The 24903-nt window shown below is 42.1% G+C and overlaps 1 protein-coding gene across 1 annotated transcript in view; it reads left to right on the forward strand.

Annotated features, from left to right (window-relative positions):
* Positions 1 to 24903, forward strand: part of SLC2A13 (solute carrier family 2 member 13) — a 387337-nt gene that overhangs the window by 290982 nt on the left and 71452 nt on the right. The window lies entirely within an intron of this gene.

Here is a 24903-nt window from a genome sequence, read left to right on the forward strand (position 1 = left end):
GCGCCTCTAAGTGTAGCAATATGGTTACATTTAATGAAGGTGCAACATTTAGCAACTCACATGGTTGATGATTAAAAGAGGCACATCTAAGTATGCCAGCATCTGGGATAAAGCTGTCCACATAGACCATCCTCCACACCGCTGGCTTTCACTGCTGTCAGTCTGCAATCGTAACCGGAAAGACTACCCTGCAGTAGAGCGATTTGAAAGCGAGGCTTGAAGTGCTCGTGGAGCGCAACATGGAAGGGATGGTGTCAATGGCAGTGTGGACAGCTTTACCTCGGATGCTTGCATACTTAGATGGGCCTTTTTTAATCATCAACCATGTGACTTGCTAAATGTTGTACATTTTATTAACTGTAACATTATTGCTACACTTAGAGAAGCCTCTGTTTTGTTTTATACTCAGTTGTGAGATGACGCTACTTGTATATCAAGACATCGCTTGTATATCAAGTCCAATATTTATTTAAAAATTTTGCTTGTCTTGCAAAACGCTCTTAAACCAAGTTACTCTCAAACCAAGGTTTTACTGTATTATGATTTCTTGGCAATTTTTCAGAGAATATGAATGATAACACAAAAACTTGTTTCACTTATGGTTAGTGTTTACTCTTTTCAAATCATAATGGCAACAGAAACTACCCAAATAACCCTGATCAAAAGTTTACATACCCCAGTTCTTAATACCATGTATTGCCCCCTTTAACATCAATGACAGCTTGAAGTCTTTTGTGGTATTTATGGATGAGGCTCTTTATCTTCTCAGATGGTAAAGCTGCCTATTCCTCTTGGCAAAAAGCCTCTAGTTCCTGTGAATTCTTGAGCTGTCTTGCATGAACTGTACGTTTGAGATCTCCCCAGAGTGGCTCAATGATATTGAGGTCAGCAGACTGAGATGGCCACTCCAGAAGCTTCACTTTAGTCTGCTGTAGCCAATGATAGGTTGACTTAGCCTTTTGTTTTGGATCATTGTCATGTTGGAATGTCCAAGTACGTCCCATGCGCGGCTTCCTGGCTGGTGAATGCAAATGTTCCTCCAGTATTTTTTGATAACATACTGCATTCATCTTGCCATCAATTTTGACCAAATTTCCTGTGCTTTTTGTAGCTCACACATCTCCAAAACATCGATCCACCTCCGTGTTTCACAGTAGGAATGGTGTACCTTTCATCATAGGCCTTGTTGACGCCTCAGTTGGTCTACCTGACCATGGTTTGGTTTCAACAGAACCCCTCATTTTCCACTTCTTGATTAGAGTTTGAACACTTCTGATTGGCATTCTAAATTCCTTGAATATCTTTTTATATTAATTTCCTGTTTTATACAGTTCAACTACCTTTTCCCGCAGATCCTTTGACAATTATTTTTCTTCCTCCATGACTCAGAATCCAGAAACGTCAGTGCAGCACTGGATGAAAGATGCAAGGCTCTGTCAGGAGTCCAGAAACTTATTGACCTTTTATACACACACACTAATTACAAGCAAACAGATCACAGGTGAGGATGGTTACCTTTTAATAACCATTCAAACCCCTTTGTGTCAACTTTTGATCAGGGCCATTTGGGTAGTTTCTGTTGCCATTATGATTTAAAAAGTGTAAACACAGTTGAATGATAATAAATGGCTTCAGCCAAACACTAACCATTAGTGAAAGAAATGTATGTAAACTTAGCAGCGCAACTGTGTGTGTGTGTGTGTGTATATATATATATATAATATGTATGTATATGTGTGTGTATATATTAGGGCTGAAACAACTAATCGATTAATCGGCAACGAATCGATTATGAAAATAATCGATTACTATTTTCATAATCGATTAATCAGCCAGTAACATTATGGGGTTAAAAAAAAACTAAAATGAGCCCTTTATAGTAAAAAAAAGAGCAAATAATCGCTACTGTAAATATTACTTTCACAGTTCTACAGTAAAAAAATGAACCCCTTACAGTAGTGATTATCTGCTTTTTTTGTACTATAAAGGGCTAATTTTATTTTTTTAACCCCATTATTTTACTAAACGTCTTAGACCTGGTTTACATCTTTGTGTTTTTTGGTGCTTTTTGCAGAAACACACTACAGTTCATTTACATGGTTTCCTATGGGACACGTTCACATCTATGCTTTTTTCAGCCACTGCATGTTTGGAAAGGGTCAGGGACTTTTTTTAACGCAAAACTGTGCTTTTTTTGGTTCAAAATACTTCAATAGAGAAGCTGCAGAAAAGCATGTAATGCGTTTTTGCAGCAATTTGTGTTTTTTAATCTGCCCAACAACAAATTGGCCAAAAAAATGCAAAAACGCAAATTGCAGCAAAATCACGTGTGCAAAAATCAAAAAGCACTACAGAAACAAATCACAAGCAAACTGCATAGGTGTGTACCGAGCCTTATGCTGGCCACACGGATCAATTTTCAGACTAGAATATTCAAACGAAAAATCTTTATACATTCGCTGAATGAAAGAATGTTGTTTGAAATTTTCACTTGTTTTTAACATTTCTGTTTAAAATGAATGTAATCTCTGAATGAAAACCACATACACTGTCTGTCTGAAAATTCCTTTGACCAAGAAGTTTTCTATTATTTCCAAATTTTCCTGTCACTTTGGTTGAAAATGAACGTCAATTTGACCTCACTAACAATTAGAAAATCGAAAATGAACATTCTTAAAATTACATTTCTTTTTTGAAGGAAGACATTGTTTGTTTGTTTTTTTTAATACAAAAATTTGATCTCTGAGTCTGATATTTACCAGATTTACTCTTTAATAGTATATACAGTATATCTCTTCTGTCTGTTATTCTCAGAGTGGATTAGAGATTTTGCTCCCTAACCATATAGTTGGTTATTTATATTTACCACTGCATAGTGATATTTAAGAATAAATTGCCTTTTTTTAAAAAACTTTACATATTAACTAAATTATACACCACACTTTTCTTTTGATGTTATCATCCGATTAATCGATTAATCGAAACAATAATCGGCCAACTAATCTATTATGAAAATAATCGTTAGTTGCAGCCCTAGTATATATATATAATAACATTTTTATTTTTAAATGCTCTCGTCTCCCTGTGCTCTTGCGCCTTTCAGTCTCGCACGAATATGTCAATGGCAGTTGCACTACACATGTGAGGTACCACCATAAATGTCAGAGCGAGAGCAATATTTCTAGGACCAGACCTCCTGTTTACGTCTAAGCTGGTAACCTGTAAAGGCTTTTAAAGCGTTGCCTTTGGATGATTTAATGTACCATAGTTTGTCGCCGTTCCATGGGATTATGCAGTTTTAAAGTGAGACATGGTTGGTATCGATTTACTCTGTATAAACATCTTTTATATTTTACCAGAATATTGGGTATTGTGTTTGTGTGTACAAAAAAGGGTCAGTATTAAAATTCATTAACTACTTGCTCACCGGCCGCCGTCATTGTACTGTGGCAGGTCGGCTCATTCCCGCAAATCGCCGTCATTGTACATCAGCTCGTCCACTGGTCAGTGGGGGGAGCCAATCAGCAGGTGGGGCGGACTCTGTCCACCGGCCACCCGCGATTGTTCCCTGCAGTGACAGAACGGGGATCTGCCTGTGTAAACAAGGCAAATCCTTGTTCTGGACAGGGGAGATCACATAGACCCTGTCTTTCTGCTATACAGGAAGACGGATCTGTGTCGTTCCCCAGGCAGCCCATCCCCCATACAGACAGAACACACTTGCAGGGAACACATTTAACCCCCTGATCGCCCCTGATGTTAACCCCTTCCCTGCCAGTGTCATTAATAGAATAAGAGTGCATATTTTTAGCACTAATTACTGTAATAATGTCACTGGTTTCCAAAAAAGTGTTGAAAATATCAGGTGTCTGATCTGTCCACTGCAATGTCGCAGTCCCACTAAAAATCTCAGATCACCACCATTACTAGTAAAAAAAAAATAATAAAAATGCCATAAATCTATTCCCTATTTTGTATATGCTATAACATTTGCGCAAACCAATCAATATACGCTTATTGCGTTTTTGTTTTGTTTTTTTATCAAAAATATGTAGAAGAATATATATCGTCCTAAACTGAGGAAGAAATGTGTTTTTTTTTTATCTAAATTTTTGGGGATATTTATTATAGCAAAAAGTAAGTGTTTTTTTAGCACTCTTTTTTTGTTTATAGTGCAAAAAATAGAAACTGCAGAGGTGATCAAATACCACCAAAAGAAAGCTCTATTTGTGGGGGAAAAAAGGACGTCAGTTTTGTTTGGGTACAGTGGCACACGACCGCGCAATTTTCAGTTAAAGTGAGACAGTGCCGCATCGCAAAAAATGGCCTGGTCATTAAGGGGGAAGATCTTCTGGTCCTTAAGTGGTTAAAGTGTATTTTTTCTAAAAAAACAAAAACAAAATGCATTTAAAAAACCACTGCACAAATATCGAGCAATACCCACCATTTTATTCTTTTTTACATAGTAGGTGAGGTTGAAAAACACAAGTCCATCAAGTCCAACCCATGTGTGATTATATGTCAGTATTACATTGTATACCCCTGTATGTTGCAGTCGTTCGGGTGCTTATCTAATTGTTTCTTGAAACTATCGATGCCCCCTGCTGAGACCACCGCCTGTGGAAGGAAATTCCACATCCTTGCCGCTCTTACAGTAAAGAACCCTCTACGTAGTTTAAGGTTAAACCTCTTTTCTTCTAATTTTAATGAGTGGACACAAGTCTTGTTAAACTCCCTTCTGCGAAAAAGTTTTATCCCTATTGTGGGGTCACCAATATGGTATTTGTATGTTGAAATCATATCCCCTCTCGAGCGTCTCTTCTCCAGAGAGAATAAGTTCAGTGCTCGCAACCTTTCGTCATAACTAATATCCTCCAGACCCTTTATTAGCTTTGTTGCCCTTCTTTGTACTCGCTCCATTTCCAGTACATCCTTCCTGAGGACTGGTGCCCAGAACTGGACAGCATACGCTAGGTGCGGCCGGACCAGAGTCTTGTAGAGCTGGTGAATTATCGCTTTATCTCTAGAGTTAATCCCCTTTTTAAGGCATGCCAATATTCTGTTTGTTTTGTTAGCAGCAGCTTGACATTGCATGCCATTGCTGAGCCTATCATCTACTAGGACCCCCAGGTCCTTTTCCATCCTAGATTCCCCCAGAGGTTCCCCCCCCAGTGTATATTCATATTTTTGCCACCCAAATGCATTATTTTACATTTTTCTACATTGAACCTCATTTGCCATGTAGTTGCCCACCCCATTAATTTGTTCAGATCTTTTTGCAAGGTTTCCACATCCTGCTGAGAAGTTATTGCCTTGCTTAGCTTAGTATTGTCCGCAAATACAGAGATTGAACTGTTTACCCCATCCTCCAGGTCGTTTATGAACAAATTAAATAGGATTGGTCCCAGCACAGAACCCTGGGGGGCCCCACTACCCACCCCTGACCATTCTGAGTACTCCCCATTTATCACCACCCTCTGAACTCGCCCTTGTAGCCAGTTTTCAATCCATGTACTCGTCCATGCCAGCGGACCTTATTTTGTACAGTAAACGTTTATGGGGAACTGTGTCCAAATGCTTTTGCAAAATCCAGATACACCACGTCTATGGGCCTTCCTTTATCTAGATGGCAACTCACCTCCTCATAGAAAGTTCATTGGTTTGGCAAGAACGATTCTTCATGAATTAATGCTGATTACTGCTAATGATACCGTTCTCATTACTAAAATCTTGTATATAGTCCCTTATCATTCCCTCCAAGAGTTTACATACTATTGATGGTAGGCTAACTGGTCTGTAATTCCCAGGGATGTATTTTGGGCCCTTTTTAAATATTGGTGCTACATTGGCTTTTCTCCAATCAGCTGGTACCATTCCAGTCAGTAGACTAGTAAAAATTAGGAACAATGATCTGGCAATTACTTGACTGAATTCCCTAAGTACCCTCGGGTGCAAGCCATATGGTCCCAGTGATTTATTAATGTTAAGTTTCCCAAGTCTAATTTTAATTCTGTCCTCTGTTAACCATGGAGGTGCTTCCTGTGATGTGTCATGAGGATAAACACTGCAGTTTTGGTTACTGAAGCCCCCCGATTCCCTCGTGCAGACTGAGGAGAAGAATACATTTAATACCTTCGCCATCTCCCCATCCTTTGTAACCAGGTGTCCTTCCTCATTCTTTATGGGGCCAATATGGTCTGTCCTCCCTTTTTTACTGTTTACATACTTAAAGAATTTCTTGGGATTTTTTTTGCTCTCCTCCGCTATGTGTCTTTCATGTTATATCTTAGCCGTCCTTATTGCACCCTTACATTTCTTGTTGCATTCTTTATAAAAATCTGAATACTGATGATGATTCCTCAACCTTGTATTTTTTGAAGGCTTCTCCTTTGCTTTTATATGCATTTTTACATTGGAGTTAAGCCATCCAGGACTTTTGTTCGCTCTTTTAAATTTATTACCCAGTGGGATGCATTGGCTAATGCCCTTATTTAATATGCTCTTAAAGCAAACCCATCTCTCCTCCGTGTTCTTTGTTCCTAAGATTTTATCCCAATTTATGCCTTCTAGCAAGGTTTGTAGTTTAGGGAAGTTGGCTCTTTTGAAATTCAGTGTCTTTGTATTCCCCTTATGTTTCCTATATGTGTGATTTATACTGAAGCCAATTGACCTGTGATCGCTGTTACCTAAATTGCCCCGTATTTCCACATCCGTGCTCAGGTCTGTATTGTTGTAGATTGTAGTCAGTAGATCCAGTAACACTTTATTTCTAGTTTGTGCGTCTACTATCTGACCCATAAGCTAGACATTTAGGAACTGGCGAGCCTTAGATGAATGCGTGGTTCCCTCCACCCAGTCTTTGTCTTTATAGTTAAAATCCCCCATTATGATAACACTTCCCATCCTTGCTGCTAATCCAAATTGTGATAGGAGATCTGTCTCCACTTCCTCCCTCAGGTTAGGGGGCCTATAGCATACTCCCAGTATTTTTTTCCCCTTTAGCTTCATCCCTTTGGAACTCTACCCATAAGGATTTCACCTCCTCCCTAGCTCCCTTAGTGATGTCATCTCTCACATTCACTTGTACATTATTCTTGATATATATGCATACCTCTCCCCCTTTTTTACCCTCTCTATCCTTGTGATAAAGGGTATGTTTGGAAGTTCTAAGTAATTTTCTAGCAAAAAAAATGCAGATTTTTTACATGTAGGACAAATGTCAGGATTGGCCTGGGGGTTAAGTAGTGTGATAATGTGATGTCTAGGTAAAAAAAAGAACACTGAATAAAGATATAACAGTTATGTGGAAAGATACTGATCGCATCGATTTGTGTCTGCTCCCTACCGACATAGTTATTGTTTTGGAAGACAAAGCCATCAGTAGAGCATACAGGGAAAATGTGAAAACCATATACTAATCATGCACGCTTAAGACATTTGTGTGCTCTTCCATACAATTCCAGTTCAGATGTATGATGATCTGGTTTTTCTGTTCATCACGCTGTATTGTTTATATTGTAATTCTGTTAACATTTTTAACGCCAATTTATTTATTTTATTTATATTTTTTTATTTTGTTTTTTTAAATAAGCACAAGGGATGTTACTTTCATTTAATCTGAAGTGTCCCAGCTGTCAGTGAAAATCTTTAATCTTCTGCCCCCCTCCTAGACGTAATCTTCCGGTGCCGTGGAGGTTAATGCCAGCGCTGGACCTGTGACAGACACATCAACGGTGCCGACTATGTCCAAAAAAAGCGACCTATGATCGAAGGGTGGGTAGTTGAATGAAGGGTCCTTCTTAACATAATAATCATACCTAAAGCGGCCCATAGATGGAGTGATTTTCTATCCGGTAACCACGGGTTGCTAGAAAGAAAATCGCTCAATTCCCCCATCAACACAGTCAGCATTTATGGGAGATTTATGGGAGAATCCCTCCCGTGGAGGCATTGGGGTTGATTTACTAAATAAAGGCAAAAATATTGTTTACTGCAAGTGCACTTGCTCCAGATCTTGGTAAATGAGGTACATGAGGTAAAGCTTCACTTTGCAAAGAATACCCAATCACATGCAAGGAATATTTTAAAAAGCATTTTTGATTGGATGATAGAAATCAGCAGAGCTTCCTCTCAGATCTAGAGTACAAAGACTAATGCGCAAAACCACAACCTCATTAATGAAATAACCAACCTAAGCATTACAGAATGGTTGAAATGCATGGAACCTAAGAATGGGACTTTGAAGGCACAACAGTAGTAAACTACGAAAAAGTAAAATGTGTTTGGGATTTTTATTAATAAAATATAAAAGGACAATGAACAAACATGAACATTTAAAAACAAGTCAGGCTAGACATAGAACCTGGTATTGGTACACCATGAGGATCCTATCCTGCAAGCTTAGGTAAAGTTTAGAACAATTATGAATATATAATCATATAATCAGAGCAATTGTTGCCAAATGAAGGAGACTATACTTCCCCAAACATTGAATAGAAAACAATCATAGAGCTCAAATAGACGAGATGCTGCAGGTCTGGTGATCCAAGGTAAGGTGATCTCTAGTTGCTCTACATGTTTCACGTTACACAGAACGCTTCCTCAGGAGCTAGAGATTCAATGCGGTATGGTGAAAGTAAACACTACCAATGAAACCTTATGTATAACTGATCGCAGATCGATCAAAAAGTAGACATGTGTGGTTTAGGTTGAACACAGCAGCGGTCAACGGTCAAAAAACCTCTCAGGTTTAAATAGCATCAGGTGTCCATGGATAGGGGACAGGGCTTTTAGCTGTAATGCCGCGATCGTGGAACCGGCCCCCGTCACACTGAGTGGTCTCTTGCGCTGCCTCTCACTGATGCCAGGCATTACAGCTAAAAGCCCTGTCCCCATTACAGCTAATTTCTTGGGCTGTATTTCCAGTCACATATTATGTCACTTATGAGTATTTTGCACATTGTGTCACTTATCATTATGTGTTTGGTTATCGCATTAGGAATCGCACTTTGCACAAGGCACTTTATTAGTTTATGCTTATTCAGTATGTAGATTCACAAGTCTATATTGTTACGCAGGGATTATACTGTGGCAATTTTAAGATTTTAGCACGGTGCACTTATTAGTAAGAAAGTCTTATACTATTATTGTGATAGTAATTGGAATTTTTTTCCCGTTCTTTGGAGTGGTCGTAAGGTGTACTGCTATACACCTATATTCATTCATAATAGGAGAACTTGCACGTATACTGATTGTTACAGCATTGGTGATCCTGTTTTTCTGCAGTTTTGTACTGAAGGATAGAGTAGCGCCACATACTATATCTGATTTCACTCTCAGATCTAGAGCAACCTCAGTGTGTTCTCCTGGCGGGGAAGGGGTGGGGTTCGGAGGCAGGGGGAGCCATCCCTGCCAGGAGACCACAGTAATTACTGCTAGCGGCTATAAAGCCGCTAGCAATAATTGCATGTAAAATCTGACAGGCTGGTTGTACCCAAGTTGATTATCCCTGCTGAACCAGCCGAGATTCAAACAGTCTCTGGCCGGCTGAAGTTTAAATATACACCTGTTTGTGGCTGCTCATCCAAACTAATTTTTTTTTTTTTACTTTTTAATATAATGCGGAGCTTGGCATTTATTCTGCAGATTTGAATACACAGTTACCATCCATTTTCATAATTTAGCAACTTGTGGCTTACACAAGTTTTGTGCATTGGCCCAGCTGATCTACTAATTAAATAAAAAAAAAATAGCTCAGAACTGGACACAATAGGCCTTAAATCAAACTCCAGTGACCAAACAGGAAAGAAGGGTAAATCCCAAGATACATTTTCTGGTGATGAAACTACTTGTAGAGAAGTCAGGCATGCTAGTCAGAGCATCTATATTATGACAGAGGGCCTGCATGAAGCTAAAATGGAAGTCAGTGGTATATTAGCAGTCCACTGTACAGCATTGCTTGCACAAATATGAGTTTAACCACTTGAACTCCAGAAGATTCACCCCCCCCCCCCCCCTTCTTGACCAGGCAATTTTTTGCGATATGGCACTGCAATACTTTAACTGACAATTGCGTGTGCGTGGTCATTCAACACTGTACCCAAATAACATTTATGTCCTTTTTTCAGACAAATAGTGCTTTCTTTTGGTGGTATTTGATCACCTCTGTGGTTTTTATTGTTTGCGCTATAAACTGAAAAAGACAGACAATTTTGAAAATAAATAACAACATGTTTTACTCTCTGCTATAAAATGTATCCCTTAAAAAAATTTGAACAAATCTAATTTCTTCATAAATTTAGGCCAGTATGTATTCTGCTACATATTCTTGGTAAAAAAAATCCCAATAAGCGTATATTAGTTGGTTTGCACAAAAGTTATAGCATCTACAAACTGAGATATTTTTATTTAGTTTTTACTAGTAATGGCGGTGATAAGCGACTTATAGCATGACTGTGATATGTGGCACACATTCTGACACTAACTGACACTTTTTGGGAACCAGTGACACTGATACAGTGATCAGTGCTAAAAATATGCACTGTCACTGTACTAATGACACTGGCTCAGAAGGGTTAACATCAGGGGCGATCAATGGGTTAACTGTGTGCTAGTGCTTTACTAAACTGTGGGAGGTGCTTTTACTAAAGGAAGACATGGATCCTACTTCCTGCTTTGCAGAGACACAGGATCCATGCCTTCCCTTCTGTTAGAAAGGCAATCTGCCTTGTTTACACACACACAGTGAGGGGAAAAAAGTATTTGATCCCCTGCTGATTTTGTACGTTTGCCCACTGACAAAAAAACGATCAGTCTATAATTTTAATGGTAGGTTTATTTTAACAGTGGGAGACAGAAAAACAACAAAAATATCCAGAAAAACACATTTCAAAAAAGTTTAAAATTGATTTGCATTTTAATACGTAAAATAAGTATTTGATCCCCTATCAGTCAGCAAAATTTCTGGCTCCCAGGTGTCTTCTATACAGGTAACGAGCTGAGATTAGGAACACTCTTTTAAAGGGAGTGCTCCTAATCTCAGCTTGTTACCTGTATAAATGACACCTGTCCACAGAAGTAATCAGAAGCAATTAGATTCCAATCTCTCCACCATGGTCAAGACCAAAGAGCTGTCCAAGGATATCAGGGACAAGATTGTAGACCTACACAAGGCTGGAATAGACTACAAGACCATCGCCAAGCATCTTGGTGAGAGGGTGACAACAGTTGGTGCGATCATTCGCAAATGAAAGAAACACAAACTAACTGTCACTCTCTCTCTGTCTGGGGCTCCATGCAAGATCTCACCTCGTGGAGTTTCAATGATCATGAGAACGGTGAGGAATCAGCCTAGAACTACATGGGAGAATCAATGATCTCAAGGCAGCTGGGACCATAGTCACCAAGAAAACCATCGGTAACACACTACGCCGTGAAGGACTGAAATTCTGCAGCGCCCGCAAGATCCCCCTGCTCAAGAAAGCACATGTACAGGCCCATCTGAAGTTTGCTAATGAACATCTGAATGATTCAGAGGAGAACTGGGTGAAAGTGTTGCATAGTTGCCAACAGTCCTGATTTTCCTGGGACAATCCCGATTTTGGGACCCTCGTCCTGATTGGAGGCTGTCCCGAATCACATTTCCATCAGGAAAATTGTGAATGTTGTTTTTTTTAATTTTTGGAGCAGCTGGCTCCAGCAAAATAGCCGCCGGCGCCGCCGCTCGATCTTCCCCCTAGTGTTCATTGGAGAGAGGAAGGGGGCTCGATCCTTTCTTGGCAGAACACCGGCCGCTCCTGGACGTGTGGTGGGGGGCGTTATGGGAGGGAGGGTCTGCACAGGGGGGGGGCTGCACTAATAGAGGGGGGTCTGCACTAATAGAGGGGGGCTGCACTGAGGAGGGTCTGCACTAATAGATGGGGGGGTCTGCACTAATAGAGGGGGGCTGCACTGAGGGGGGTCTGCACTGAGGGGGGGTCTGCACTAATAGAGGAGGGGTCTGCACTAATAGGGGGGTCTGCACTAATTGAGGGGGGTCTGCACTGATGGAGGGGGGTCTGCACTGATGGAGGGGGGTCTGCACTGATGGAGGGGGGTCTGCACTGATGGAGGGGGGTCTGCACTGATGGAGGGGGGTCTGCACTGATGGAGGGGGGTCTGCACTGATGGAGGGGGGTCTGCACTGAGGGGGTCTATACTGACTCTGCTGGGGGCACCTGATACGAGGACAGACTCTGCTGGGGACACTTGATGCAAGGACGGACTCTGCTAGGGGCACCTGATGCAAGGACGGACTCTGTTAGGGACATCTGATGCAAGGAAGGACTCTGCTGGTGGCAGGCGACGTGGCAGGTGACACGCTCAGGGATCCCACTGATTCGGCATTATGGTGAGTTGAATGATTTAATTTTATATTACAATGTAATAATAGAAATAATGCGCTTCAATCATCCTGACACCATAACAATCATAAAACCAGGTGTTTGGAGTATCTTTATCTGCTGATTGTTAAACTTTCTAGAATACACCTATTTCTATTGTGTAAGATCTGGGGCTGCTGTCCCGTCATTCCCCTCTCCCCCTTTCCCTCTCCCCCTTTCCTTCTCCATCCCTCATTCATCTCAGACTCTAACCACACCCTCTTGAGCCATGCCCATTTAAGCCACGCCCACTATTTCACGTAAACCAAGCCCATTTTTCGCTAGCGCGCCGCACTTGTATTTTTTGTTGCTAGGCCACGCCTACAAATGAATGCCCCGCCCCCTAATTATTGTACGGCTCCCCCTACAGCCAAAAAAGTGTCCCTCATATTTTTTTTGCAATGTTGGCAACTATGGTGTTGTGGTCAGATGAGACCAAGATCAAGCTTTTTGGTATCAACTTAACTCTCCGTGTTTGGAGGTGGAGGAATGCTGCCTATGACCCCAAGAACACCATCCCCACCATCAAACATGGAGGTGGAAACATTATGCTTTGGGGGTGTTTTTCTGCTAAGGGGACAGGACAACTTCACTGCATCAAAGGGACGATGGACAGGGCCATGTAAAAATGGGTCGTGGATGGGTATTCCACCATGACAATGACCCAAAAAACACGACCAAGGCAACAGAGGAGTGGCTCTAGAAGAGAAGCACATTAAGGTCCTGGAGTGGCCTAGCCAGTCTCCAGACCTTAATCCCATAGAAAATATGTAGAGGGAGCTGAAGGTTCGAGTCACCAAACGTCAGCCTCGAAACCTTAATGACTTGGAGAGGATCTGCAAAGAGAAGTGGGACAAAATCCCTCCTGGGATGTGTGCAAACCTGGTGGCCAACTACAAGAAATGTCTGACCTCTGTGATTGCCAGCAAGGGTTTTGCCACCAAGTACTAAGTCATGTTTTGCGAAGGGGTCAAATACTTATTTCACTTATTAAATTGCAAATCAATTTATAACTTTTTTAAAATGCATTTTTCTGGATTTTCTTGGTGTTGTTCTGTCTCTCACTGTTAAAATAAACCTACCATTAAAATTATAGACTGATCATTTCTATATCATTTCTTTATCTGTAGGGATACGTACAAAATCAGCAGAGGACCAAATACTTTTTCCCCTCACGGTATATATATATATATATATATATATATATATATATATATATATATATATATATATATATATATATATATATATATATATATATATATATATATATATATATGTGTGTGTGTATGTGTGTATGTATGAATGATCCTGCAAACAGCTGTTGCCCTGTAGCAGGCACACTAGAGTGCCACCAGAGGTCCTCAGGTGTGCTGCAGGATCAGGGGAAAGCAGGGCTGTCGGATGAGCCCAATCTCCTGATCCCTTAGCCTCAGCAAAGTGAAGGTGACTGTGCTCTGCTCTCTGCTTTCCCCTACAGTGCAGTATCCAGCTGTGTGAAGGAAAGGTATTGTACTAAAACTTTTAAAAGGGCTTTATACATGAGTGTGTGTACGTGTGTGTGTGTACATGTGTCTGTATGTTTATACATGTGTTTGTGTGTGTTTGTACATGTGTTTGTATATGTATGTACTTTTTAATCCTGACCCCGCCTATTCCTGTACCATCAGAACTGCTTTTTAAGGGCTTGTTTGTGATAGCAGCAAGCACTGCTGCTTCTCTGAAAAGCAACCCATGCTCAGATCGCTTTTCAGAGGCATTTGACAGGCAGTAGAGAGGCAATATGTTGCCTCCTCATCACCTGTTTTAAGCTTGTAAATGCAGCATCACCACACCGCAACCATGCAATGCACAGAGTTGCGAGGTGGTTGCAGTGCAGCCCCATTCACCCTGGGTATACCTCCAGCTGCAACCACAGCATGTGTACACCCACAGCTGCTGCCTCTGCAGCTAAAGAGGGAGTAGTTGGGGGTGGTAAAAACAGCTCAACCATGTATTTTTACCGCTCCTCCAACCTGACGTGAACAAACCCTTGGTACACATCTGCGTGGATTCATGTAGGGCAGCCCATTCATTTCATGAAATGTAGGGAAAGAAGTCCCCGACCCTTTTTTTAAAAAATTGCGCCACACCAAAAGCACCCCATGTTTGCCAATGTGTGGCGTGCCATTAAGAATTAATGGTACCCCTAAAGAGCAGAGCATTTGTCTGTGTCAGTAACGAGCACGATTTTGCGCTTGTTCCGCAATACACAGAACCAAGCCTTGAACGGGGTCTAGACTAAAAATACTTTTCAAGGACGCCCCAACTGGAAAAAGGTTGAGAAACATTGAGCTAGACAGACGTTTTTATTTGTCTTTGTCCCCAGGTAGGGAGATTTAACGCCACTTCCTTTCTCAGTGTCACAATGGGAAATATGAAGAAATCACAAAGTGCAAAAAATTGCACCAAAAGGTATGTGTGTGTATATATACTGTGTGTGTTTGTATTTCTGAATATATGTATGTGTATACATAGTAATCCTTCCTCACTTTATTTGAAACTTGTATATACATTTTGTCTGGAGTTCTCTGCTCTAAGGTCTTGAAAGGGCATTTACAGTCATCAAACTTGAGTGTGATTAAAAATTCTAAACGTAGTGCATCTAAGGCAAGAATAGTTCTCGTTTCAATATATTTTTATTTTTCAAAAATGAATGAAAAGAATACAATACATGGTATAGATACAACGTGAATCAGCAGTCTTGAGACAACCAACACGGTCGCATGGAGAACAAGTTAATCAAGGTGGGTTATACAAAACAGATATGCATAAGATAAACATAACCTACGATTTGATCAGAGTTGCCAGGTGTCAACTATGGACTTAGTGGCCACAGAAAACGAAAGGGGTAGAGGGGGGGAAGGCTCCGCCACCCCAATTGGGAACATGCTGTGGCGGGGCTCCCTGTCCCTCAGCACCCCCTCATCAAAGAGATTTAAAGTACTAATTTTTCTTGTAGAAAGAAAATGAAAACACAAAAGGTTATTAAAACTAGGCTCAAAACAGTAAGTGTGTAAACTTGTCTAATGACTCCTGATCTAAGGAGCAACGTTGAGCCCTGTATAGTTCTATAAGTAAAGACTTATGAGAGCAAATGGTACATATAGCAGGAAATTGGGTCACCAAGATGTTTGCAAAAATCTAGGCTAGAGTTGAGACCAGAATCAGAGTGACTCCCTACCCTGGCCTTGGTCGTGTCCATTTGATTAATGACCGAAGCCCAAGACTAACCGAAAGAAGTGAGTGAGAGAAAAGAAAAAAAAAAAAAAGGAGGAAGAAAGAGATGAGATAAAAGTTAGAAGAGCTGAGTATGAGTCGACTGGGGGGGAGAGAGCCAGAGGGTGACACCCAGGAGGCAATATTCAAAGATTAACCCCTAAAAAGGTTGCCCAGGGTTCCCAAATTCGTTCAAATTTGGCCGAGCGATCCAGGATTACACTTGCCATCTTCTCTTGTTTTATAATCCATGAGATCTTTCTTTTGGCTAGAAGTGTTGAAACTGATGTTTTTTTCCAAGCCTTAGCCAGGGTAAGCTTGCCTCCTAAGATGATAAAGAATATGAGGCGTTGTGTAATCCTGGAGGCCTCTTTCACCGGGAAGTTAAGGAGCGCTACGAGGGGGGACATTTGGACAGGTATTGTGGCAATTTTGCTAATCCAAGAGAAGATCTTGTGCCAGAATTGTCAAAATCTGGGGCAGGTCCACCATATATGAAACATATCTCCCTTAAGACCACATCCCCAAAAACAAAGGGGAGACGCCGATGGGTATAAGCGTGCTAGCTTCGAAGGGACTAGGTACCATCTAGTCAGCACTTTTAAACTAGCTTCCATGAGGCTGGAGTTGAGAATGCCTTTGTAAGATTGGGAAAAGTTCCTGTGCCATGTTTCCAGTTTCCAGTGTTGGGACAAATCATCTTCCCAAGCCTGCATGTAAGGTGTCTCGGATTGCACGGAAGATAGAGCTATATAGATCACCGAGATGCCCCCCCTCTGCTCGCTGGCTTGACCACGGCAAGAATAGTTCTAAACTACTCCTCTACTACACGAGGAGGAGTGGAAAAAATATCTGATGTAGAACAAGAGAGTCTATTAATTGGAATTTTTTTCTGCCATTTATGTTTTTATTTTTACAATCTGTGAAATACATGAAGCAAATAGTAATTCTGCATTAACATACAGTTGCAATAAAAAGTATGTGAACCCTTTGGAATGATATGGATTTCTGCACAAATTGGTCATAAAATGTGATGTGATCTTCATCTAAGTCACAACAATGGACAATCACAGTCTGCTTAAACTAATAACACACAAAGAATGAAATGTTACCATGTTTTTATTGAATACACCATGTAAACATTCACAGTGCCGGTGGAAAAAGTATGCGAACCCTTAGATTTATTAACTGGTTGAACCTCCTTTGGCAGCAATAACTTCAACCAAACGTTTCCTGTAGTTGCAGATCAGACGTGCACAACAGTCAGGAGTAATTCTTGACCATTCCTCTTTACAGAACTGTTTCAGTTCAGCAATATTCTTGGGATGTCTGGTGTGAATCGCTTTATTGAGGTCATGCCACAGCATCTCAATCAGGTTGAGGTCAGGACTCTGACTGAGCCACTCCAGAAGGCATATTTTCTTCTGTTTAAGCCATTCTGTTGTTGATTTACTTCTATGCTTTTGGTCGTTGTCCTGTTGCAACACCCATCTTCTGTTAAGCTTCAGCTGGTGGACAGATGGCCTTAAGTTCTCCTGCAAAATGTCTTGATAAACTTGGGAATTAATTTTTGCTTCGATGATAGCAATCTGTCCAGGCCCTGACGCAGCAAAGCAGCCCCAAACCATGATGCCCCCACCACCATACTTCACAGTTGGGATGAGGTTTTGATGTTGGTGTGCTGTGCCTCTTTTTCACCACACATAGTGTTGTGTGTTTCTTCCAAACAACTCAACTTTGGTTTCATCTGTCCACAGAATATTTTGCCAGTAGTGCTGTGGAACATCCAGGTGCTCTTGTGCAAACTGTAAATGTGCAGCAATGTTTTTATTGGACAGCAGTGGTATCCTCTGTGGTATCCTCCCATGAAATCCATTCTTCTTTAGTGTTTTACGTATCGTAGATTCGCTAACAGGGATGTTAGCATATGCCAAAGACTTTTGTAAGTCTTTAGATGACACTCTAGGATTCTTCTTCACCTCATTGAGCAGTCTGCGCTGTGCTCTTGCAGTCATCTTTACAGGACACCCACTCCTAGGGAGAGTAGCAACAGTGCTGAACTTTCTCCATTTATAGACAATTTGTCTTACCGTGGACTGATGAACAGCAAGGCTTTTGGAGATACTTTTATAACCCTTTCCAGCTTTATGCAAGTCAACAATTCTTAATCGTAGGTCTTCTGAGAGCTCTTTTATGCGAGGCATCATTCACATCAGGCAATTCTTCTTGTGAAAAGCAAATCCAGAACTAGTGTGTGTTTTTTATAGGGCAGCTGTAACCAACACCTCCAATCTCATCTCATTGATTGGACTCCAGTTGGCTGACACCTCACTCCAATTAGCTCTTGGAGATCTCATTAGTCTAGGGGTTCACATACTTTTTCTACCTGCATTATGAATGTTTACATGGTGTGTTCAATAAAAACATGGTAACATTTAATTCTTTGTGTGTTATTAGTTTAAGCAGACTGTGATTGTCTATTGTGACTTGGATGAAGATCAGATCACATTTTATGACCAATTTGTGCAGAAATCCATATCATTCCAAAAGGATTCACATACTTTTTATTGCAACTGTACATATAAATATGCCACAATTTGTTCCCAAGAGAGGTTGTGTTAACTTTATACACAATCATATAAAATAAAACCTTGCCATACTCGGCAAATGAAAAATGTCCTTAGCTCTCTTGCTCCCATAGCCCTGTGAAATGCAATTATCTTGATTTTGTTTCACATCAGGAAATTTCATCTATAATTATGTCTATAATGTCTTTACATTGTACTAATTAAAGAACAGAAGATGACATTTGTATGCTCTTGTCTGACATTACTGCTTGATGCACAGTTTTATTGTATGTAGTTTTTCTTGGTGTCCTCTTTTTCACATTAACTTTTTACAGTTCAAACAAAAAATGTTAAAGTAAACTAGCCTGGGGCATATAAAAAGGTATAAACAGGTCTTGCCTTCAGTGAAGGATGAATGTCAAAGTGATATCCTACAGTTATAAGACTTTTGAATTGACATATTTTATCTAAAACTAGTTTTATTTAAAAGAGAAGTATGTTTTTTGTTTGTTTTTTTATTTGCCCATTATACTTACCTAGGTGGATAGAGAATCGGACCGATGCTGCATCCGTCCACGCCTACTCTCCACTGAGAACGGAGCCACCAAACACCGCCGATGGCTCAGTTTTCTCAGCTCGCTGAGGGCCTGAGGCAGGCATCAGTCCAGGCACCTGGCGAGTTCAAACTTCATTGTTGTGATGATGCGGTGCCTGGACTGATTTCAGTGACGTTAGCAAAGAGCGGACTTCAGACCGCTCTCTGCTGAAAACAGGTCACAGGAGTTCGAATTGCACTCCTGTGACACGTAGGAGAAGCCCAGCCAAACGAGCTCAGGCTGGACTTCGCCTTTAAGATTTGTTAGTATACTGTTTCTGTTTGTTATATAGATTGTCTATTTACGTGTTGTTTCTAAAGTGACAAAAAAAATAAAAAACATTTTATACTTACCTCCTCTGTGCAGTGGATTTGCACAGAGCAGCACGGATCCTCCTCTTCTCTGGTCCCTCTTCGGAGCTCCTGGCCCCTCCCTCCTGTTGTGTGCCCCCACAGCAAGCAGCTTGCTATGGGGGCACCCGAGCGCAGCTCCAGCTCCGTGTGTCCATTCAGATATGGAGCTGTCATCCAGCCCCACCCCCTCTCTCTCCCTCTCTGGCTAACTGAGTGATTGACAGCAGCAAGAGCCAATGGTGCCACTGCTGTGTCTCAGCCAATCAGGAGGAGAGTCCCGGACGGCCGAGGGACTCATGGACATCGCTGGACAGAGATGATGTTAAGGTAAGTATTTGGGGGTGCTGAGGGGGCTGCTACACACATAAGGCTTTTCATCTTAATGCATAAAATGCATTAAGATGAAAAAAAAAAAACTTCTGCCTTTACAACTCCTTTTACATAGCCTTTCTCAAACCTTTTCTTGTGGAGAATCCTGTCAAGCTATATCTACAGCCCATGGCACATTTCTGTGATTAATTTGTAGAATTTTAGAGAGGGTAAAGACTGTGGCCTACTTGGCATTTCAAATGCAGAGCAGAATTTAACACCTACTCTATATGCCTAAATTGTTAGTAATCATAAAATGTAGGAATATTGGGCAGAAAAAAATGCAGATGGTAAAAATTGTAAAATCCCTTTACATTGGTGGTAAGAGAACAAAGGTTCCCTTTACATTGGTGGTCAGAAAAGAAAGGTTTCCTTTTTAGCGGTGGTCAGAGAAGAAAGGTTCCCTTACATTGGTGGGCAATGAAGTGCCCCCTTGCATTGATAGGAAGTGGCAAAGTACCTCCCTACACTCATGAGCAGCACAAGAAAGGCCTTTTTTTTACTGATAGGCAGTGCAAAAAGGGAGAAGGACCCCCTTACACTGGAGGTTAGTGGGAGAAGTGCCCTATTACATGGTGGTGGTCAATGGAAAAGGGCAACTGTAGAGACTTCACTTCTTTTCCCGTGCAGTCATCGGGACAAGAACTAAGTGCAATCTCTCCAGTAAGTACTCAAAGAGCAATAAAAAACACTTTTTTGGAGAATGAATAGGGTTTGACACCTTTTTTAGATTTTGCTGGCTTTGTTGTCATTAGGGAAGATAACAGCTCATTACATTTAAAAATCAAAATGCACGTAGGCTTTGGAACATTAAGCTGGCTTCACAGATAAGCATTGCAGAAATGTGCACAGTTTAACGCTTGTTACTGAAACAATTGGCAACAGATGTACCACAGTGTGTTCCAATGCTGTTCATTTGCAGTAGCACACCATTGCAGTAAACCAAAGCATCTATTTTGCAGCACACCACTGCCATAAATTGCAGTGTGCTGTGTTTAAAAAAAGCCCAGTTGTGATTTTTGGTGTGCTGGCAGTCCATTTGAATGAAAGGGCTGTGTTAACACCCTGCACCTTTAGGCCTCATGCACACTGGATGTTTTTGGACGTTTTTGCAGTTGCTGTTTTTGGCTTCAGACGTTTTTTCTACAGTCGATAAACTCTCCAGCATGTTATTCTATGTGTCCATGCGCACATAGGCTGTTATCAACTGTTTTTTGGCTGGAAAAAAAACCCAAAACTAGTACAGCTGTAAAACCACTCAAACGTCAAAAAATGCAGATAAAAGCTCAAAAACGTGGCTCATCAGCTTTTTTGATCCCATTGAAAAAAAAAAAAAAACGTCAGCGCTAACGCTAAAAAACGTTTAAAAACTCACTGCAAAACTGCCGTTTTTATAACCTTATCCAGTGTGCATGAGGCCTTAGTGTGTAGCAATAACGCACGTCCACAAACCGCACTGGACTGGACTGCAGGTGTGGAATAAGGGTGTAAACAAAAACTATTTGACATTTGCATTGCCAACCGTAATCAGACACACTCAAAACAGCTGGGGTAATTCAGTGGTGTACGTAAGTTTATTTCATGTAATAGAATAGAAGGAGGAGGCTTTGTGGAAAGCAGTTCCTCGTCAAGCAGTCAGATTGTAGTGTCTACTTAGAAACATCACAATTTTGTATTTCCAGTTTCATTCAATAAAAATGAAAGTGACCCTCCCATACTAGAGCACTGCTAATTTCTTCTGTTTTACTGAATTTACTGAGCAGCCTTTCTCAACCAGGGTGCCGTCTGAGGCCATCATGGGACACCCTACTTGAGACAGTACCCGGCAGGTACAATATTGCAGAAAGGCTGTGTGTGTGTGTGTGTGTGTGTGTGTGTGTGTGTGTGTGTGTGTGTGTGTGTGTGTGTGTGTGTGTGTGTGTGTGTGTGTGTGTGTGTGTGTATATATATATATATATATATATATATATATATATATATATATATATATATATTGTAATGTTTGGGGTATTTAGCTCAAGCGATAAATGCGTTTTTAGTGCAGTGAGTCCACCTCAGACAGGCATTATAGTTAAGGGCCTGGTAGCCCACGTTTATTAAACCGAAAAACAAAAGCAAAAAGGTCCATTCAGGATTCCCACGCAGGGGTTTAACTTCATTAAGCACTCAAAAAAAAATAAGGAAAACATACCGAGCCACCTGGCTCTCTTGTCAGCAGTTCCTCTGCTTGCTCTCAACAGATTTGCCAATTCTTTACAGCCCCCTGGACTCACTGGCTTCCTCAGTCTCCCCGACTCTCAAGGCTGGCCAGCCTTTCCCAGTCCCTGGGCAAAGAATCCCCTTTACATAGGCTGCAGACTCCCACAGGGCAGACCACTCTCCAGACACAGGTCTGTCTTCACACAGCAGTAGCAACAAGCTACACACACTCCACCTTCCTCCACCCTCTGCTCTCACTAGCCCCTCGTTATATGGGCTGTGTGCACCTGGGCACACAACCTGCTGGCTCTCCATAAGACATGGACACAGGGTTAGAGATCCCATCCCTTTTCCCAGTGACAGGGACTATTACATATCCCCCCCCTTTGTTTCGATCCGGAGGGAGGAACACCAGCACCCGTCATGGTTGGGACACCTCTGTGCTGGCTGTCAGCCACGTAGGCCCAACCTTTTTTTCGGGTGCGCTTCCAGGTACGTCCCACCCTGGATCTTAACAGGGTCCTACATTTCCCTATACTCCCCCCTTGTTTCGCACCGGAGGGAGGAACACATAAACCAGTCACTAAGAATGGGACACCTCTGTGCCAGCCATTCGCTGCGTAGGCCCATTTCTTTTTCCGGGTATGTTTCCACCAGCACTTCACCTTGAACCATGGGCTCCCACTAATCTCTCTATCCCTTCCACCTTCTGGCCACGGGATCCTCCTTTTCCCTCCCACAGACCTACTCTCCTGGGACTGTTGGGGACCCATTTCCATGAAATCTGTCAGGGACTGACCCCTCTCACTACCTGACGCAACACTAACCAACAACATCTGTTTATCAGGTTCACTAACCCCTGTGTGGTTACCCTTGGCAACCAAATCATCTGAGATCAACACCACATACTTCTGTTTAACCTCGATAGCAATGTTCCACAAGGGGTTATTTAATTCAATATTATCATCATCAAGACCTCTTGTCACCTGGTTTGCTAGGACAGGGTCTAGGGAGGGACCATCTACAGGCAAGCAGTTACTCCCTATGGGACATTCCCGCAGTTTCACATCGCTCCCGGTTGTCCAACACTCCAATAGCGACTGTCCTACCAACACACATTTTGCGCCACATTTTTCCACACCAATCTCTTTAACCATTTCTGTGTCCATTGGTACCTCAACCAATACCTCTGAGTTGTCCGACAGTGCTCTACAGTGCTTCTCATACACTTTTTCATTACAGTTACCAACACTGCCATTTCCTGTCAAAGTGTCTCCGGGTACCTCAAACTGCACCTCCCTGCGAGTGATGGATTGAATTCCCACTACTGCTGCGTCTTTTCCGGGCCCTTCCCTTTCACGAGGTCTAGCGGGTGAGACAGCACACGCGCCATGTACCAACCACTGCTCAGCTGCACCTCGGATCGCACCAGCAGGAATGCACCTCATCACACCAGCATACGGAGAGACTTCTATGTCTATCATTTCTGATTCCTTTAGCAGTTCCCCTGAACGCCTTCCGCACATAACTGTCGCTGGAAGCATTCTCGCAGAGAACTGCGAGACCACTTTCTGCAAAAGTAACCAACATTGCAGTAACCAATTTTTATCAACATTGCTTAACATCGCCTGTACCACGTGTCTCCACTGATTGGTACTACGCAGTACCAGGTCGCCCATCTGCGGTGGATACATGCAGGTATACAGCGGAAAGATTTTCACCAATTCCAACAACATCTCAGTTATTTCTAGACATGCCACATCTAAACACAGAACCCTAGGGACTTTTCCCTTACTAACGACATGGAGGGGCTCATTTGCTAAGGCTTGAGAGGCCGAGACACTCAAAGAGACCTCCACCTCAGAGGCCACTGACAAAACTTGCGGCTCCCAATGAGCACCGCTAAATGCATGTGTCACACTCATTGTCTCATTTTCAGCAACACTGAGCCCTTCCAAGTCCCTATCCATTATCCCACCATCCTGGCACTCAACATGACTCATCTCTTTTGCTGTGGACAAAACTTCTGCTATATATGCGCCCTTTTCCGATCCTTCCGCCTGGAGGGGGTTAAGTTCTGCAACAGCCAACGCACCTGTGTCTACTGGCTTTGCAGCCTCTCCATTTGTCACAGCAGCAATAGTGTCCAGCTTACTATTACCTTCAGAAATTTCTTTCCACCACGCTAACACCTTAATGGCGAGACTATCCCAGTCTATCCTGTCTGTGCTCCAGTCATCAGCACTCTGTAGTACTGCTCCCTCTGCCCATGGAGACACAGGTGGACAGAGTGGTTTAGCAGCAGACAATCTGCACCAGTCACTGTCAACCACATCAGATTGTGATAATACATACTCCCTCATTTGAGCTATTTTCCCATTGTTTTCCACCTGAGCAGTATCAGAGCTGTCCTGGAGCCCCGCCGGCTCCAACACTGGGAGTCCTCCTGAGATTTCCTGGGACAACCCTGCTGCACTACCTGTGGTTACCATGGGAGACACCAAACCATCAACATTGTCAGTAATACACTTTTCAACATCATCATTACTTTTGAATACATCACAATAAGTACATGTATCATCAGCCATAGACATAGCAGTGTTATAAGCTTTAACAGGCTGTTTTTGGTCAGAACACACAGCACCCCGTGTAACGCTCAGCACACCACCCTTCCTCTCCAAAGGCATTCTTTTGCCCACTAGGGCGGCTCCACAGTTGTCCTGGGAAACCATGTGCCTCACCACTGCGGGCTCCTGGGAGGTTTCCCTGGGCATCTCTGTAGCACCTGTCACTAGGGAACCTGGCACACAAACTGTATTGGTCACCCCTAGGTTACCACTTCCAGCACTCTGGTGGATTACACCAGGTACATACAGAGTCCAGTCTTTTTGAGTTCTTAACCTTGCTGCAGGTTGAGCTTCAACCTGTGTCTCCCCACTACTCGGGGTAGCAAACTGCAGCAAGTCCATTTTTACCACTTCTGCTGATCTCCCAGCCGGATATACTCCCACTTCACTGGGATCAGTCCCGCAAACTGCAACAGTCTTACCATAATCTGTAGCAGGTAACTCTGGCTTCATTTGAGTACGTTGTCTATCCTTTATCGCACTTTTACTGACTAACTCTCCCTGGTGGCCATGGG

The sequence above is a fragment of the Aquarana catesbeiana genome, linkage group LG03 (genome assembly GCF_042186555.1).
Source record: "Aquarana catesbeiana isolate 2022-GZ linkage group LG03, ASM4218655v1, whole genome shotgun sequence".
Classification (NCBI taxonomy): Eukaryota; Metazoa; Chordata; class Amphibia; order Anura; family Ranidae; genus Aquarana; species Aquarana catesbeiana.